Source organism: Saccopteryx leptura, chromosome 1 (genome assembly GCF_036850995.1).
Source record: "Saccopteryx leptura isolate mSacLep1 chromosome 1, mSacLep1_pri_phased_curated, whole genome shotgun sequence".
NCBI lineage: Eukaryota > Metazoa > Chordata > Mammalia > Chiroptera > Emballonuridae > Saccopteryx > Saccopteryx leptura.
The window spans coordinates 392,207,018-392,213,691 of record NC_089503.1 but is presented as its reverse complement, the minus strand read 5'-3'; the positions used below and the strand labels follow the sequence as shown (position 1 = coordinate 392,213,691).

Below are 6,674 nucleotides of genomic sequence, written 5' to 3'. Positions count from 1 at the left end.
GCTGTGCACCGGCTCCCGTTTTCTTCCTGTGGGTCCCCCTCTTCCCTGGTCCTGGGACGTGAACCGGGGGGATGGAGCCTCCCCTGGGGCCGCCCCGGTTTTCCGGCTCCGGAGCCCTCGGAAGTGGGCGCTTCCCACGCCTGTCGCCCCGCTTGGCGGCCTCAGGAAGCTGCTGCCACGGCCCGGAAACAGCGATGCCGCGACGTGAACCGAAATACGACCGGTGTGATTTCTCCGGGTTCCTCCTGTGGGTTAAAAGGCACCGGAAAGACAAGAAAGCACCAGAAAAAGGAAGCGGCAGACTCGATTCTGCAAAAGCAGACGCCGCACAGACCTGGAGGTGCCGGGGATTGAACCCGGGGCCTCGTGCATGCTAAGCACGCGCTCTACCACTGAGCTACACCCCCTCGCGGCAGAGTGTGCCCAGAAACATTTCCATGACCTTTAACTACAATATTTTTTTCAGCAGTCACAAGAGAAATTCTGCTTCATCAAATTCAACTTTTATATTCTTCCGTCCTGGATATCACCTTGTGGCTAAGCTGGGAGAAGGAAAACCGAGCATCACACCGAAAGTCACAGTGGGTTCTGAGCTCCCCGGCCCTCTCCCCCACCTTACCCCACAGAAAAGCTGGCAATCCGGCCTGAACAACCCCGGAGACAGGTCAGGGATAAAATCTCTCTGCTTAAAAATGTTGCCATCAAACCGAGAGTGTCATACAAGAGGGTAAAAAGAAGAAAACCCTAAACGCACTTGGCCCAGTGGGAAGGGCACTGGACGGGGTTGCAGGTGGGCGGGCGAGCTTGCAGCCCCGACTGCGTGGGTCAGGCTCAGGCCACCACGCAGGGTCCAGGACCAGAGCCGCGGAAGAGAGTGTCCAGGAAAAAGGAGCAGAGGGCTGAGAAGTGACTTTTGGGCTCTGTGGGTGGTCATTTATTAATGGAATTGCGACGTGCAGTTAGACACGAGCAGAGCAGAGCGAGAAGGACTGGCCCCGCACAGAGGCCACCAGGATGGAGAGGCCCAGGTGTCTAAGCAATGGGCAAAACAAGGACCTCACTCCGAGGGTGACCTTCCCTGCCTTAGCTGGTCATGGGGAGTAGACCCCCTGGTTTCAAATCACTGGTCAGGGATTCAGACCCTCTCATCCCCTTGCTATTCATGTGGGTTTAGACCCCATTCAAGGAAGAACAGACAGAGGAGCCAGCCCTGGCTGGAGAGCTTGGTTGCTTAGCATTGTCCAGAAGCGCAGAGGTTGCCGGCTTGATCCCCAGTCAGGGCACATACAGGATCAGATCAATGTTCCTGTCTCTCTCTCCCTTCATCTCTTGCTAAAATCAATTTAAGAAAAAAATATATATATTTTTTTTTTAAATAAAAAGCCAGATGGGCCTGCCGGGTGGATCCCGGTCAGGCGCATGCGGGAGTCTGTCTGACTGTCTCTCCCTGTTTCCAGCTTCAGAAAAATGCAAAAATAATAATAATAATATTAAATAAAAAGCCAGAGTGAGAAGTAAGAGTTTGAGATCAAAGAATTGCAGCAATCCTGGAAAGCACCGACTGATTCAGGCCTGACACCCAAATAATGTTCCAATAATGGGGGGAAGGCAAGGTATTTTTATGAGAAAGAAAAGTAATTACATTACTAGAAAATATTTTCTATTGGTGCTAATATGCAAGGTTATTATGTGTGTGTGTGTGTGTGTGTGTGTGTGTGTGTGTGATAGAGAGAGAGAGAGAGAGAGAGAGAGAGAGAAAGAGAGAGAGAGGAACAGACAGACAGGAAGGGAGAGAGATGAGAAGCATCAGTACTTTGTTGGGCACCTTAGTTGTTCATTGATTGCTTCCTCATATGTTCCTTGACGGGATAGGGGGGCGTACAGCAGAGCCAGTGACCCCTTGCTCAAGCCAGCGACCATGGGGTCAAGCTGGTGAGCCTGCACTCAAGCTGGCAACCTCAGGGTTTCGAACTTTGATCCTCTGTCTTCCAGGCCGATGCTTTATCTACTGCGCCACCACCTGGTCAAGTCAAAGTTACTCTTTAGATAATGTAAAAAATAATATAAACAAAGTCAGGTTAACACGGAGTCTGAGCTGCCATCTCATAGAAACTGCCTTGCTTGTCCAACTCCTCAAACATTTGTAACGTGAAAACTGGACAAAATAACCCTTGGAATGGGTCTGAAGCTGCACTGTGTCCCAAACAACTGTTTGTTAAGACTACCAGACTGAGAATTAAAGACATGCTTGGTAATTAGCACTATTATGCAAGCATATCTATATCTATGGAAGTTCTTTTTTTCATGTAATTATTTCTTTTCCCTTGCCTTTATTACCTAATGAGAACACTATTGGGTTTCTGCCTGAATTGATGCTTCTCAAATAGATATTTTTTTATTAATCATTTTTATTATTGACTTGGGAGAGAGACAGCAACATAGATCTGTTCCTGTATGTGCACTGACCAGGGATTGAACCAGCAACCTCTGCACTTCAAGACAAAGCTCTAACCACTGGGTATCCGGCCAGGGCCAAGTAGCAATTTTTTTAAATCTGAGATAAATCCTTGTTGCCTCTTACTATGGCTTTTTATGTTTAGGTTAACACCATGGTGGGATTCAGCTGGTTTCCACTGGTTCAGAAGAACCAATACCTAACATTTTGAGTTCAGCGAACCGGTTGTTAACCTGGCACTTGTCATCAGGGTTCTCTCTACGGTGGGCGCCTGGGCAGCCACCCAATGAGGAAATCGCAAATTTACATTCCTTACTCGTTTTTAACATTCTTCTGCGCAACAGCATATTCTAAGTCCTGTGGTAATGTTCATTCCGTCCATAGGTGAAAAAAAATTGACAGAACTATGCTTGTAACATTTACTCATTTCATAAATACTCATTGTACCTTTGATGAACTACCACATTTTATTTTTTAATTTATTTTTTTGTGAGGGAGACAAAGAGAGAGACAAAGAGAGAGACAGATAGACAAAAAGGAAGGGAGAGAGATGAGAAGCATCAGGTCTTTGTTGTGGCTCCTTATTCATTAATTGCTTCCTCATATGTGCCTTGATGGGGGTGGGGCTACAGGAGAGTGAGTGACCCCTTGCTCAAGCCAGCAGCCATGGAGTCATGTCTACGATCCCACACTCAAGCCAGTGACCTCAGGGTCTTGAACCTGGGTCTTCTGTGTCCCAGTTCAACGCTCTACCCACTGTACCACCACCTGGTCAGGCAAAATACTATGTTTTAATTCCCTTGCACTTGCTACTTCAGTAGGAAGTGAGGACCTCAATCAAGAAGCAATATGGAAATATCTTAAATCAGTTTTATTGTTTTTGTCAGGTATTATTTAATATTTTTCATTAATATTTTAAAACTCTTATAACAGGCCCTGGCTGGTTGGCTCAGCAGTAGAGCGTCGGCCTGGAGTGCGGGGGACCCGGGTTCGATTCCCGGCCAGGGCACATAGGAGAAGCGCCCATTTGCTTCTCCACCCCCCCTCCTTCCTCTCTGTCTCTCTCTTCCTCTCCCGCAGCCAAGGCTCCATTGGAGCAAAGATGGCCTGGGCGCTGGGGATGTGGGCAGAGCATCGCCCCCTGGTGGGCGTGCTGGGTGGATCCCGGTCGGGCGGATCCCGGTCGGGCGCATGCGGGAGTCTGTCTGACAGTCTCTCCCCGTTTCCAGCTTCAGAAAAAAAAAAAAAAAAAAACTCTTATAACATAATCTACTTTGGGGTACCCTTTTATTATTCTTATTTAATTATTTATGCATAAGGTAATAAATTACCTTTTGGTATATTGTTTGTTTATACTTAAAACAGTCATTAGGGCAGAGAACCAGTTGATAAATTATTTGAATCCCACCACTGTGAAGAGGGAACAGAAAATAAAGAAAGGGGGAAAGGAAGTGAGAAAGAAAAAGGAAGTTCTCACAGAAGTTATTACTATCAAGGTCAAGGGTCATTTAGTTTAATGGCTAATGTCTTCAACTACAAATGATTGTATTTGATAGAAACTTTAGTTATTTCCCCTCCTCTTTCTCCTTTTCTTTATTGCCATCCCTACCTTAATATAAATAAAAATGAAAATACCTTGCCTGACTTTTGGTGGTGCAGTGGATATAGTGTTGACCTGGAACACAGAAGTTGCTGGTTTGAAACCCAAGGCTTGCCTGGTCAAGGCACATACAACAAGCAACCAATGAAAAACTAAAGTGGAGCAACTAGGAGTTGATGCTTCTCATTCCTCCCCCCTCTACCTCTCTTCTTTCTGTAAAATCAGTAAGTAAAAAAATCTTTAAAAATAACACAGGCTTAGCAGATAGGGCATCGGCCTGGCATATGGAAGTCCCAGGTTTGATCTCCAGTCAGGGCACACAGGAGACGCGACCACCTCCTTCTCTCCCCTTTCTCCCCCTTTCCCTCCTGCAACCAGTGGCTTGAGCATCGGCCCAGGTCGCTGAGGATAGCCTGTGGGTCTGAGTATCAGCCCCAGGTGCTAAAAAATAGCTTGGTTGATTCAAGCATCGGCCCCAGATGGGGTTTGCCGGGTGGATTCTAATCAGGGTGCATGTGGAAGTCTTCCTCACTATCTCCTCTCCTCTCACTTAAAAACAATAAAAATACCTAGGCAGCTCGTTAAGTATTTAAAAAAAAAGAGAAGGGGGAAAACGTGGCTAAGCCTGATTTAAGTCAGAAACTACAGTTTCACAGAAAATCCAGGGAATAACTGAATCATTCTGCCAAAGGCCCGAATGGGCAGGAAAGATCAGCTTTCCAGTCACACTGGGAATAACTAGTCAGTTCTCTAGAAGGAGGATGGGGGGGGGGGGGGGATAACGGTTAAGGGGAAACCCCTTTGCTGAGTGCACGCGCAGTGGAAGCCTGGGTGGTGACCCCGAAGGGGAGGGGACGACCCTGAGGAAAAATCTGGGGAGAGCCGGGGAAGGGAGTCATCAATGTGAAAGAAAGCCGCTCTCTCCAAAGCCCAAGCAGACAGGACGCTTAACAAAGGCTCGTCACCCTCCAGCAGCCGTGTGGGCTGGTGCACCGCCCGGGGCAGAAACGGTGCCGGGGGGAACGGCCCTGCAGCTCCGGGCCCTGGCCCTCTCTGGTTCTGGTAGGTGCCGGTGCGGCCCCGCAGCTACAGACTGGACTTCTGCCGGCATGGTGGAGCTAAGCCGCCTGGTGATGGGTGAGGTGTCAGGCGTGGTGTCCCGGGCCAGGGAACGCCCCCCACCAGCTGATGGCCGGGGAAACGCCTCATTGAGGGCGGCCGCCTTTTCAAGAGCACTGTCATAAATCGTGCCACTATCCTCCTCCACGTGTGTCCCTGAAATTCCTCTCCCACGACACCGTGGAAGAACCTAGTTCTTTCTCCAGGAACGCTTGTGTGTAGCATTATGTACATTTCATGGAACTGTTCAATAAGTGTTTGCTATTACTATATGCAGTGAGTACACAGATTGACTGGAGGATTATTTCGAAATAGAGACTGCTTGCTGACAATGAGCGAGATAGATGCCTAAATTCTCCACTTCCTCCAAGAAACATCCAACCCTGTGGAGAATTTTTGTGAGTTTATTTGAGCCAAACTGATGACAGTTGCTCGGAAGAAAAATCTCAATGGATGGAGACAATGCTCCAGGGACGGCAGTTTCCCAGCTAATTTTAAACATTGGAGTTAAAGGAAGAGACCGCGATAGACGGAATCCACTGGTGGTAGGTCAGGGAGGCGGGAGAGAGCACAGTGGAGGAATCCCTGAGATTGAGTAAAAAGTGACATAAAGTGACAGATACTTCTTCCACACTGGTGGGTATGACTGGTTATAAGTAACATTTACAGCACACAGAGACGGTATTCAGGAAACAAGATAACAATGAGGGCCATGGCCCCTTGCTCTGTAAAGAAAAAGGGAATTACGCGGACATTCCAAGGATGCAGTATCTTAGATGTGAAGAGACAACAGGCTCAGTTAAGGTAACAATCTCTGTCAAGGAAGCCGCTGGCCTAGGACCCCGCCTGCCCACCACGAGCTGCTCTCAGTGAGGAAGTTTGCGTTTCCACCCTACGTGGTTCCTTTCGGTCTCTGACTCCTTAAGGCCGCCGTGCAGACCTCTCCTGAGCTTGTCAGGTTTAGTACTGGCCCCCTTTTTTATAAGTAAGAGGAGGGGAGATAGACAGACTTCTGCATGCACCCCTACCAATGCTTGGACTGACGGAGCCATCCTCAGCTCCCAGGGCTAACGCTCAAAACAACTGACCACTGGCTGCAGGAGGAGAACAGGCAGAGAAGGGGGAGAGGGAAGGGCAGGGAAGCAGATGGTCACTTCTCCTCTGTGCCCTCACTGGGAACCGCACCCTGGATGTCTGTATGCCGGGCTGATGCTCTGTCCACTGAGGCAACCAGCCAGGGCCCATCTACAACTTTTTAATAAATTCAACTTTAAAAAAATCCAACTTTATGTCATTGTATTAGCTAAATAGGAAACGTTCAACTAAAAATGTTTAAGTTCCATGGCTGAATCTGTTTTTGTGGTAAGGTTTTATTGAGCCAAAACATGCTAGTCTAGCCTGACCTGACCTGTGGTGGCGCAATGGATAAAGCGTCGACCTGGAAATGCTGAGGTCGCCGGTTTGAAACCCTGGGCTTGCCTGGTCAAGGCACATATGGGA

The 6,674-nt window shown here is 48.2% G+C and overlaps 1 non-coding gene across 1 annotated transcript; it reads right to left on the bottom strand.

Annotated features, from left to right (window-relative positions):
* Window positions 1-335: 335 nt before the first annotated feature.
* TRNAA-AGC (transfer RNA alanine (anticodon AGC)) lies at window positions 336-407 on the bottom strand. The gene has a single exon. It is a non-coding gene; the product is annotated as a tRNA-Ala (tRNA).
* Between the last annotated feature and the right edge of the window lie 6,267 nt (window positions 408-6,674).